The sequence below is a fragment of the Triturus cristatus genome, chromosome 5_2 (genome assembly GCF_964204655.1).
Source record: "Triturus cristatus chromosome 5_2, aTriCri1.1, whole genome shotgun sequence".
Taxonomy (NCBI): domain Eukaryota; kingdom Metazoa; phylum Chordata; class Amphibia; order Caudata; family Salamandridae; genus Triturus; species Triturus cristatus.
The window spans coordinates 60,442,623-60,455,049 of record NC_140588.1 but is presented as its reverse complement, the minus strand read 5'-3'; the positions used below and the strand labels follow the sequence as shown (position 1 = coordinate 60,455,049).

At 50.6% G+C, this 12,427-nt stretch overlaps 1 pseudogene; it reads left to right on the top strand.

The window, feature by feature from the left end:
• Positions 1-3,457: 3,457 nt before the first annotated feature.
• On the top strand, positions 3,458-3,528 carry LOC146822658 (U6 spliceosomal RNA; annotated as a pseudogene).
• The last annotated feature ends 8,899 nt before the right edge of the window (positions 3,529-12,427 follow it).

Below are 12,427 nucleotides of genomic sequence, written 5' to 3'. Positions count from 1 at the left end.
ATTTAAATCTAAACAATACATATTTCCAGAAGGTGACTGAAAGCCTGACATAATTGCCAACCTGTGTTTGCTCGTTGAGAGCAGCAATCAATGCTTTAAAATGGACAACGCTGTTCGAGTGTGGGCAGCGACCTTTTTTTTTTTAGCCCATCACAGCTGGACGGCGTGGACTTTGTGATACAGGGCGCAGCACGACTGTTTTTCATTTCATCGAAAACTATAAAGTAGAGGGAGTGGAAACCTGTAGAACGCGTTTTTTTATTTTGACCTAGCACTTGTTTCTTTATTCTTTGTTAATGTACAGTGGTAGGCTCTAGCCATGCTCCCGCCATTCGCCCCCACGGCGCAGACACCCGTCACTGCGAGTGCAGGCCATTCCGCCAGGTTTCTGTTTTTTCATCCTCGGAAATAATTTGACACAGCGGTTGTCTCAGCAGCTGCTGCAGAAAATGAATCCTTTTATTTCATGCTCCCGGTAATCGCAATCAGTTCTCTTTTTTTCGTACTTCACTGTAAAAAAACACTGTTCACAAAGAGACGCCGCAGATTTATAGCAGCTGTATTTAGAAACTCGCCATCTGCAGAATAAAACTATTTTTCTGGAGCCGTAACCCTCTGCCAAACGCTCACGGTTTGATGTGAAATGATTTACCCAGAGGAAAACTAATATTGTTTTTCACATCAGCAAAACAAATTAGCCATAATATGAGATACCTTCCCCTAGCCCTATAAAACAAAAGCAAAACAATTCTGTTTGCGTGATGGGTTGCAATACATTTGCAAAATTAATTTGTAGCCTTGGGGGGCTGCAGGTAAAGAGCAATAGCATATATTTCGGTGTACGGAAGACGGACGTGCTGGGGCTAAAGCAAAAATAGCCCTCTACAGAAGTGTAGCTATCAGTGGCGCAGGTGCATAAACACCCGCGCCAAGGGATATGAGGAGCCCCTGCACTCTAATTATGGATGCCATTATGTGCCCAACAAGGGTGCTGGACTACTGCGGTATTCTTGCGACACCACTGTGCCTGGCCCTATGCCCAGGATGCAGCCACTGTGTGCCGCTGCCTGGCTACCATGAGTGCAGCAAGTGGAAGGGTAACAGGACCCGCAGAAAAGGCCATGTCAAATGCAAGGGATAAAATATGCGTTCTTTATGTTCGATACATGATTGGGGCAAATGCATGAAATACAGAACACCAGCAAAAGACTACTGGTTGCATTTACACATCTGTTCCTTTATATTAGGCGAGGATTCCGCTGACAGATTTTCTCCTAGGTATATTACTAGGCCTGGGTTAAATTCCTGTTCCGCTCGCGGAAATTGCGATAATTTGATATTTTCGCGTTCCTTGGAGAGCGCGAAAATGTAAAAATTTCCGCATTCCGCAGTTTAGCGATAATTTGGTTCTTGCTCGCGCTGTAAAATAATACATTCTTGCGCGCGCGCGATCGCCTTACCTGAATCCCCGCGTTCGCCGACAAGTTTTTCCGATCCGGTCGCGTTCTCCACAAGATGTTGGATTGTTGGTAGCCATTTGCGCTGTCTCGCGACAGTTCACGCCCGCAGTAACGTCATGCGTCGCGCGATCACGTCTTTCTTCTCGCGATCATGCACCGCGAGAAGATTGAAAACAAGATGGCGTGCCCGCAAGCATTGGCGAGCCGCTAACACGCAGAAAATACCGCGAACGGGCAGGAAAAAAACTTCCGCATCTTCGCGATATTTCCGCGTGTTTGCGGAGATTTTAAACATTTTCGCGATAATTTGCGAAAGTCGCTTTCGCAAATTCCGCCCACCCCTACATATTACTCACCTGAAACTTGAGAGTCACTTTGTTTACTAAAAGGGACTTGGAGCCCGCACATTGCTTACCATTACCCCCAGGTCCCTTATGTCCTCGTCCCCTTCATTAACAGATTGGAGATTACTATCTCCCGACAGAAAAAAAGAGCAGAAGGCATGCTGGGACCCTAATACTGCCCCTCCCACCGGGAGTACATAAGCAGTACTTACCCAGCATCCCGTCTGTTCTTTTTTTCTGTCTGTCGACAGAATGGACGTGGTGTGTTGTTCTGCTACTCCTGCTGGGCTGGTGTGGCGTTCCTTTCTTCCTCCCCCCGCCCGGCTGCCTGGCTGTGCGGGCGGGGGGGGGCATTCCTGGTCCGTCCCCTGGCCTGCCGGGCTTGCTGGGGGTCGTGACGGTGGCGGCCGGTGTGCTGCCTGGATCCTGCGGGTCCTTTGCGGCTGGTGCGCTCCCAGGTACTTCCGGGTCGCGTGCACGTCTTCCTGAAGCTGGGCGTTTGGGAGGCGTGCCGCGTTTCCTCTGTGCCGTACCTTCCCGCTGTTGGGGTGGGGGCCTTGCTGCTGGTAGTGTCCGGCCCCTGCCCTGGGTGAGTCCCGCATTGCGGTGTTTTTTGTTCACGCTATGCTGTGGTGCTCTTTTCTTTCTTGCAGGTCCGTGGTGGGCGGCGGAGGCTCCTGGGGATGCCGGGGTTTGTACCCAGGAAGTCATGCATGCGATGTAATTGCGCTCTGCCGCTGAGCTCCTTCCCGACCGTCGCGCCCATGGATTACCTTTCCTTTGGGTGGGGGCCTTGCTGCTGGTGGTGTCCGGCCCTTGCCCTGGGTGAGTCCCGCATAGCGGTTTTATGGTTCTTCGCTGTGCGTTGGTGCTCTTTCTTTCTTTCAGGTCCGTGATGGATGGCGTGGGCTCTTGGGGATGCCGGGGTTTGCACCCGGGACCTCGTACTTGCGAAGCATGCGCTCTGCCACTGTGCTACATCCCGACTGGCGCGCCCATGGATTCCCTTTAGGCTGGCGCTGTCCTGGTTCTTTGATGTCGCTGTCGTCGCTAGACTGCTTGGGGGTGTTGGGGTGCGTGGCTCCTTGCTCCTCCTTCCTGCCCGTTTGCCCTGTGTCCGAGAGATTCTTCTGCTGCCGGAGTTTGTGCCTGCGGCAGTGTGACGCTCCTTCTGGCTGCTGCCTCTGCGTGTGCTGGTTGCCTCCTGGTTGTGGGTGCTGCCTTACCGCGTGGGCTGCCTCTTTTGTGGCTGGGGTCCCGGGTTGGAGCCTGACAGGGGCGGTTCGCCTGGTCTCCCTGCGCCTTGCGCACTTGTAGGTATCCTTGGGTGCCGTCCCTAGTGTTCTTGTGGGGCGCTCCGGTGCCTTTGCGTTGGGTTCCCGTTCTGTGACTGTGTGACTTGCGGTTCTCTGCTGCACTTCAAGTGTTTGCGTGGTGCGACGTAGAGTTGGTGTGCTCCTTCTCTTTTCCCCGTGTCCGCCCCTCTCTGTCCTGTCCCCGGTGTGTGTTGGGGTTCTGTTCCCTGGTGCTCTCGTGGGTTCTGTTGGTTGTGCACTAGGACTGCTGTGTGGCCCTTTCTTTCGGGGGATGTTGGCCGCTGGAAGCCTCTGTCTTTGGGCGCTTCCTGCTCATCCCGCGCTGCTGGTTGCTCTTTTCCACAGAGAAGATTAGCATGGCCCCTGCGCGAGGATGACACGCAGATTCGTGAAGCGTTCCATGTTTTATTGGTGCCGGTCCTCCCGCTCCTGTTCCGTTTTTGGCGGGTTGCCCTTGGCCTGTTTGAGTGGCGGTGGCTCCTGGTGTTGCCGGGGTTTGTACCTAGGGCCTCCTGCTTGTGCTGCTTGCTCTCTGCGGCTGCTCTGCGTCCCCACTTCGGCCCTCGTGTGTGGTCTATGGGGCTGGGGTTCTTGCCTGGTTGGGCTGTTCCTCGTCCTTGGCTTCCTGTATGTTCCGGGTGGCTGGGATAGTGTGCTGGGGTGTGCGGTGATGCCGGTGTTTTGGTTCACCGTGTAGGCTGTCTTTATGGCTTTGTCTCTCTTGCGGGGGCCTGGTCGCCGGTTTGGCTCTCTGCCTCTGCGGCATCCTGCTCCCTGGCTGCTGGGCTGGCGCTAAGCGTCCGCTGTCGTTTGCAGCGGGTCTGTGCCGCCTTGTCCCCTTGCCACTTTTTCCTCCGGGGCTTCTGTGTTGCTCCACTGGGTGTCTGTGGGCTTTCTTGCTAGCTGCCGCTTTGCCTATGTGGGACGTGAACTCCCTGGGTTGTGTGTCTGGGGTCGTGGTCCTCTCTTGTCCGCTTGGGCTTGCCCTCTCTTGCTCTCTTGGTCATGCCGGGGTCTGCCTGTTTTTTGGCTTTCTGCGCAGTCCTGATGCTGGGTGTTGTTGGGACCCGTGCTGTGGTCTGGCCTGTAGTGGGCTGGGTTTCTAGGTTGGATTCCCTCCCCGGGGGTCCTTGCCTGTGTGGCTGGCTCTGTTCCTCTGCTGCCGTCCGGTTCAGCTGGTTGTGGGGCGTGTTTGGCTGTGCCGTGGGATATTTCTGCATCTCTTCGGGGTTGCTCGCTCTGTCTGCTGGGGTACGGTGTCCCCTTCCTTTCGGGGATCTGCCCTCCCTGGGGTTCGGTTTTGCCATATGCTGGGGGGCTTCTTTTGCTGTTGCTGCCTCCTTTTTGCATCTGTTTCTGGCATCTTCCGTGCTGGTTGCTATTTTTTTTTGGTTGCTCATGGCTCTGGCACTGATGTTTCCTGGTTTCTGGGGTTCCTTGGTGTGGCCTTGGGTTCCTCTGCTGCTGCGGCGCTCCTGCTCGTTTTCTGGGCTTGTTTTTGGCTTCATTCGGTAGGTCCTGGTCGCCCCTCCTATTGACTGTGGCGCTCCGAATCTCGCCTGGTCTCTGTGGTTCAGCTGGGTCGGAACAAGTTTTTTCCTGCTTGTGGCTCCCTGGGGGTGCCTGTGACGGTCGGCTTCTCCGACGGTTTGGGTTGGGTCCTGCTCTCCCTTTCCTTTTGCGTCCCCCCTGGGGTGTGTTTCCAGTGGCGGTTCGCGTTTTGGCTCTCTGGCGTTCGTGCCTGGTTTGTTTGGGGCCTGGCTCTCTTTCGCTGGTGCTGTGTCCTTGACTTGGCTCTGGTTTCCCCTCTTTTGGTATGCAGGGGTTTCCGGTTTCTGCTGGTTTTGGGCGTCTGGTGGTCGCCTTTTTTCGGATGGGTATCCTTGTCTGTGCTCTCTCGGTGGATCCTGGCGGGGTGCTCTCTTGGTTTCGTGTCGTGTTCTGGTGGGTCCTTCTGGGCCTGCTCATGCCGGCGCTTTGTTCCTGGGTTTGGTTCACCTCTTGTTGGGTGTCTGTGTCTCTGCCTGGTTCCTGGGGTGGGGTTGGGTGCTGTTGAGCTTCGGTTCCCCGTTGCTCCTGTCTGGCTGACCGCCCTCTTCTTTTTTCCTGGACTGAGGGTCCCTTGTCAGGCCCTGTGTGGGTCCGGGTTTTCGGGGCTTCTGGGTTGGCTCCTCCGGGGTTGCCTCCTATTGCTCCTGGTCTGCGGGCTTCCTTCTTGTTCTGAGTGTTCTCTGGCTGGGCCTCCTTGTCGTGCTCTTCCTCCTGACTCATGGGTGTCCGGGTTCTTCTGCTGCTTGGCCCTCTGCTTCTCTGCTTCCTCGGGTTTCCATTTTGGTGGTTTCCTGTGCTTGTTCTTTCGTCCGGCCTTCTGTTTGGTCCGGCGTTGGGTTGCTGGGGGTCTCGTTTGGCCTCCCTGCCTTTTCTTTGCCCTGGGCTCTACGTGGGCTTCTTCCGGGGTTGGTTGGGCCTGTCGGTCCTCCTGCCCTTGCGGGTTGCTGGGTTTCGGTTCTGGCTTCCTGGTTCCTTGTCCCTTGTTACCCTCATTTTTTGCTGTCTCTTGGCTCCTCTTCGGTGTTATGTGGGGTCGGACCTGGTGGTTTTCCGGTCTGGGTGCTGTGCGCCCTAGGGCTTTTTGTTCTGTGGCTCTGGCCCTTGCTGTGTGCTTGGCCTGGGTGTTGGGTGCCTGTGCGGTCATCCTCCTTCTTGGCTGCTGTTTTTTTTTTCTGCCCTCTGTCTTGAGGTTCCGGTTCGGTTCTGGATTGCTTCTTCTGCTCCGCCTGTTCTGGGTTTTGGCCGCCCTGTTCGCTTGGCGGTTTTTCTTCCCTGTGGGGGCTTTGTCCTCCTGGGGTTTTTGGGTTTCTGTCTCCTTCCCGGTCCTTTTTGGTCTGGTTGGGGTCTGGTTCCTGTTCTGCTCACGGGCTCTTGCTGTGGTTCATCCCCGGCCCTGGCCTCCTCTGCGGGGTTCGTTGGCTTTCTTCTCTGTGCTTTCGTCTGGCCGGGTCGTTCGGTTTGGTGTGGTGGGCCGGTTTCTGGCCTGGGCCTTCCTCCTTTTTGTTGGTCTGGGTGCTTGGGGCTGCGCCTCGTTGCCTGGGCTGGCCTTCTTTCTTTGGCCTTCTCCGGGGGGGTCGGGATTTGCTCGGTGTCTGTTCGGCTGCCGGGTCCTGTGTGCCTTCCTGGTGGTTCTGGGCTGGACGGGCTTGTCCGTCCTTGGCCGTGTCGTTTGGCCTGGTTGTCCTGTCTCCTGTTTCTCTGGTTGGTGGCCTCATTTTTGTGGTCCTGGCCTTGTGTTGTTTTCTGGGTTGTCTCCGGTCCTGGTTTGGTGCTGGCCGGTTGCTTCCTGCGGTCTCCCCTTGCCTCCTTCTCGGTGCTCCCTTGGGTTGCTGCGTTGGTGTGGTTTCCTGGGTGTGCTTTCGGTTTTGGAAGGCCGGTTTTTCTGCTTTGGTATTCTCCAATCTGTTAATGAAGGGGACGAGGACATAAGGGACCTGGGGGTAATGCTCTATTACTTACCGGTAATCTTCATTACTCCGGGTCCCGTTGTCCTCGTCCCCTTCATACGCCCCTCCCTCCCTCCCGGGCGACCGGCCTTCCTGTCTGGGCTTGGTTGTACAGACGGGATGCTGGGTAAGTACTGCTTATGTACTCCCGGTGGGAGGGGCAGTATTAGGGTCCCAGCATGCCTTCTGCTCTTTTTTTCTGTCGGGAGATAGTAATCTCCAATCTGTTAATGAAGGGGACGAGGACAACGGGACCCGGAGTAATGAAGATTACCGGTAAGTAATAGAGCATTTGTTGTCTTTATTGTCAGTCCTATTTTCTGCCCTCTAATTGGTCAGCACGTGCCGGGTTCACTTCTTCTTCTTTCGTTTCTCCCTTCTATAGAGTAAGGACCAAATACTGATTGCTTAATTTTGATTAATATCCTTCTGCTGCTTGTGCGGTGATTGAGATACTATTTTTTCTTTCTTCTTCCCCTGTAGTGGTGTTGCATGTGTTCCCACATCTGTGGTGCTTGTTCCCTCACACCTTTCCATTGCCTGTGTTGCTTCTTCTCTCCCACCCTCCTGTTTGTCCATGTAGCTTCTTCCCTCAACCTCCCGTTGCCTGTGTTGCTTCTTCCCTCCTACATCCCACTCTCCTGTTGTCTGTAGTACCTCCTAACCCGCCATAAGAAAACACGCTATGACATCAAAGAGCTTTTTTGGTGTCACATTCTCTGTGTTGATTGTTTCCCTCACAGCCGCAGAGTGTCTGTGTTGCTTGCTCACTTCTACCCTCACGCTGTCTGTGTTGCTTGCTCTCTTCTACCCTCACGCCGTCTGTGATGCTTGCTCTCTTCTACCCTCACGCCGTCTGTGATGCTTGCTCTCTTCTACCCTCACGCTGTCTGTGTTGCTGCTCTCTTCTACCCTCCATCCTGTTGTCCGTGTGCCCCCCCCCCCTCTCTCCGAAGTAACGAAAAAAGCACTATGATGTGGCCAGCGCTAGTCGCTTCTTAGCACTTTTTCTAACTTTCTGCCATGGCTAAAAGAGATTGTCTAAGCCAATAGCTCTTGCATAGGTAAGACCTAATGGCGTTGCCAATGCTTGTTTTACATTACCGCCTCCCTAAATCTGGCCGTTTGTGCATTTAAAACTAGAGTTTGTGATCAGATTTCTTACCAAAAAGTACTTACTGAGAGGTTGTGCTTGTTTGCAACATGCACATTATGCTGCGTTTTTCATAATGCACTTGTTTGAATTTACTTCAGTTGATGAAGAAACGTCCTCCCTTAAACAGAGAATTATTGTAAATTGAAAAGAAGGTTGGACTAGCCATTGAGCAAGTAGGGCAAATGGCAACGTGAGAGCTCTGCCAAAGCTTTCATAACTAGCTGTGCTACAATGTATTACTTCCCGTGGCTGCATGTGAACAACAAGCCCCTCATTTCCCCAGGCACAGTTCAATGAAGCGAAGTATTCTAATTGCCACAGCGCGGGTGCATGTTCTACACATTTGAGTTACAAACCCTCACTGACCAGGCTTCTAGTCACATTTCTTACTTCAAAAGTTTTTCTTTGAGATTTTAGAACATAACAGGCGGATAGCAAGTGTACGTGAATTAAGTGCACTGTAATCACTGCAATAGTAAATAGGCTATGTACTGTCATCTAGTTAAAATGGGATACTACTGTTAGCCTTGCTCATTTCTGACTGCTCCAATGAACGGCTGTAAGCAGCAGGGCTTGCCTCTTTTTGGGTTGCGTTTGCATGGAACACGTTACAGTGATTTACTTCAGTACAGTGAAGCTGTGACTGGTATGGCACAGTTTTCAGTTGATAACTCAAAATGGGGGGACACTGTTCCGTAGGTGGGGGTGCCAGGAGTCACCCACTCAACCCAATGAAAAAGAGAAAAAGAAAGAAAAAGACACAGGTCTAGAACCCACTGGTCCGAGGCAAGAACAAGTCTTGTCTCTTGTCGCCCTCACACACCCGAAGGATGTCATGCTTCATTGTCGGGCGTTTGCTCCTCGTCGGGCCGGCGCTGCAATGCCCTATGGGTCCCCCGAAGGTTCACTTTAGCGGAGATCTTTTGAGAACTGCCGTCAGATGGGTGCGGGTGAGTGGGGTGAGTCCTATGAGGAGGGTGAGAGAGTGTGTGTAAGTTAAAACTGGCTAAGGGTTACCAAAAGAGGATATTTATTGTGGCGGTACCCTTGTCAGAATAAAAAACCCGAAGGTGGTGTGTTACTCCAGTAGGCGTAATGTGCCCAGGTAACTAAAAGGTCGACATGTTTCGCGCCTGGTTGGTCACAAAGAGCTGTGGCGCTTCATCAGGACCAAAAAACAAGTAACACACCACCTTCGTTTTTTTTATTCTGACAAGGGTACCGCCACAATAAATATCCCCTTCTGGTAACCCTTAGCCAGTTTTAACTTACACACACTCTCTCACCCTCCTCATAGGACCCGTAGGGCATTGCAGTGCCGGCCCGACGAGGAGCAAACACCCAATGATAAAGCATCACATTCTCTGGGACGTGATGCTTGTTCTTGCCTCGGACCAGTGGGTTCTAGACCCAGGACTATCTCTTGTCTTTTTCTTTCTTTTTCTCTTTTTCATTGGGTTGAGTGGGTGATTCCTGGCACCCCCACCTACCAGACAGTGTCCCCCCATTTTGAGTTGATAACTACATTTAGGAGCATGGATACTAGACCATAATCAGCTCCAGGTCCCCACCCCTTCCTTTTTGTTGATACCGTTTTCAGTTGCCCTGAGACATAAATGTAGTGTATATTGCACTGAATGCAGTGTCTGTGCACTTCACATTCAGTCAAATCACATCAAGTGGAAACCCCCTACTACATCACTTTGTGTAAGAGATGTATTCCCACAATACAAATGTAATTGTCTGTGAATTTATTATGGAAACACTGAAAAGTGCAGTCTTCTGCAAAGTTTTTGTGACACGGAAACATATCAGCACTGATAAACTCAGATTTTCAGAATTTGTGAATGCAGATGAAACACTATAAATAACCGTTGCAACTCAGAAAGAATAAACACTGAAAACAGGAAACCCTACATGTTTATGTCACCACTCATTATTGTTCTCTGGGCTAAATTGTATGGCCATGTCAAGGATCTTGTCAGAAAAAGACTTTCTGTAACTTGGTTTGCAGCAAGTGACTGCTGTAGAAAAAAACAATCTTTAAATTAATTAGACACATTCTAACTATACAGTCTAAGGGCCTGTGTGGTGTTATACGAATATTTGTGAGCAGCATTTCAGTAGTGACTACTACAGTCACCTTTACTCTTCCCGACCCTCGTTTATGATTTTATGGCCCAAAAGGAGTAGCTCAAACATCATAGTGACAATTGACTCAAGACCAAATTTCTGTCTCTCCACAGCAGTTTCTTTTGTGATCTAACCTATGTATGCTTCACCACTGGCAAACTGTTAGAACAAGAGACCTGTGGTATAGGTTTAATTGTGCTACAGTGTAATAGAAATCTGTTGGAAATTGGGTTATTGGTTGAGGGGAGTGAAGCCCTATTCAAGCTGCAACCACAATTTCCATCAGAGTGAAGTCAAAAGCAACTCCAAATTAACCTGTGCTCAACCATCTGGTAATTTGGCTCAAAGAAGGCAGGCTTAACTTAGAGGCAATGTATAAGTATATTTGCAGCACTCCAAACAGTAAGAGTGAAAACGCAACACAAGAAAAATCCCATACCAGTTTAGGATGAATAGAGTAAAATGTAATAAATTATTTGAGACCAGAATGAAAAAACATCCATTCAGTAGAATGGGACACGTCATTTCAAAGATTTAGGGAAAAACAGTACATAAAAGCATAAGGTGCCAACTGTGGTTATCTGGTCGTGCCAGACCGGGACACAGTCACAAGTTCAGGCCTACCACGATGAATCATGAAGCCGGCTATAGGGACCCAGTAGGTCTACTGAACAAAGTACCTTATATCTGTTGTGCTGTCTGCACGGTGTCTCTTTGCGAGGCTTTGTGTCATCCAGAGTCAGTTCCAAGGAGCTACAAGGTCCGTAATGCGCGGTCCTGCATCATGTTATGTCGCTCTATGTTGGTTCTGAAGAAGTTGTGCAGCGAGGCTTTGCAAGGCTTCGCATCGAACCATGTCGGTTTAAATGGGGTGGCAGCTGGTTGGCGAGGCTTGGTGAGGCTTTGAGTCAGGTGGTAATGCCTCAATTGAGACTGGCAGCCGTGAGGCGAGACTCCGCAGGACGCTATGTTGCTTGGTGATGGTTCCACTGAAACTTGTAGCTGTGCGGCTAAGCTTTGTAGGGCTTCGCATTGCTTTGTGCTGGATTTTGTGGAAGCCCACAGCTGGGTTTGCAAGGCACCTTCAGGCCCATTTCCAACCGTGCAGGACTTGGGTGACAGGACTCACTGCAGGCAGAGTCCAGGTGAAGGGTGCTAGGTGGTTGAAGCCGTTCTTTCCCTGAGGTTGACCAGGAGGCCAGCTAAATAGCTCTTGGAGTCACTCTGGTGGTCTTGGGATCAAGAGGCAGGTCCAGTGCTTTCACTGATGCAGCAGGGCAAGATGGTAACCGAGTAGCAGCCCTTCTTGCAGAGCAGCACAGCAGTCCTTCTGAGTCTTCCACAGGTTCAGAGGTCTACTGAAGAGTTTGATCTGAGGGTCCATTATTTATACATCTTGCCCACTTTGAAGTAGGGGTAGTTTATACAGAATTCCTTTTGAAGTCCCTGAGGTTTTTTGCCTCCCCTGCTCCAATTAGGCTGCATGAACAATGTAGTGGTGACAAGTCCTTTGTGTGAATGAGGACACAGATTATTCAGTTGCAAGTGGGACTGTGCCCTGCTCCACCTCCCCAACCTGCCGGTTGATGACCCATCTAGGCACACCTAATCCCTCTATTGTTTGGCTGTCTGGGAGGAATAAACAAAGCCCAGCTGCCAAATATGCCCAGTCATGTGACCCAGGAGTAGGCTTCAGGCCCCAAATGTTTTGGACAAGAAAATGCCAACTTTCTAAAAGTGTCACTTTCAGAAATGTGACTTAAAATCTGCTTTTACCATTAAAGAGGGCTTTAAATTACAAACTGTTAGATACCAAACTCAATATTCTGACCTGGTTCCAATTGAAAGTTATCACTTATTGAATTAAATAAGGTAACCCAATGTTATCCTATAGGCGAGGTAGACCTTGCAGTAATGAAAAAATAATTCAAGATGTGTTCACTACCAGGAGATGTAAAAGTAAAAGTACATGCCAAACTTTTTAAATGCACGGCACTCTACCCAATGGGCTATTTACGCATGATTAAAAGGGGTAATTAATTGAGTGGCACAATCAGTGTTCCAGGTCCTTTATTAGCATTTAATTTACAGGCTCTGGGAACATGCAGTAATACTTTACTATGGGATTAAAAGAAAATTAAATGTGCCAATTGGGTGTAAGCCATTTTCGTCATATTTAAATGAGAGCGCAGACACACTTTAGCACAGGTAGCAGTGGTAAACTGAACAGAGTCCTAAGGCCAACAAAAATGAGATCAGCAAGAATGGAGGAATAAGGCAAAAAGTTGGGGGAAGACCACCTTAGGGCCTTTACCAGCTGTAGGAAAATGTTCTTTTTGCATGATCAACCTCATATATTATTGGGACGAAAGCTGCTGTTTTTGACTTTTTCAACGGGGACTCTGCAAACCAGGCCTCAGTGCATGTGCTCTAACCACTAAAATACGTTGAAATTGGCTATACTCCCAATAGGCATATTTAATTTACGTATAAGTCCCTAGTATATGGCACAAAGTGTAAC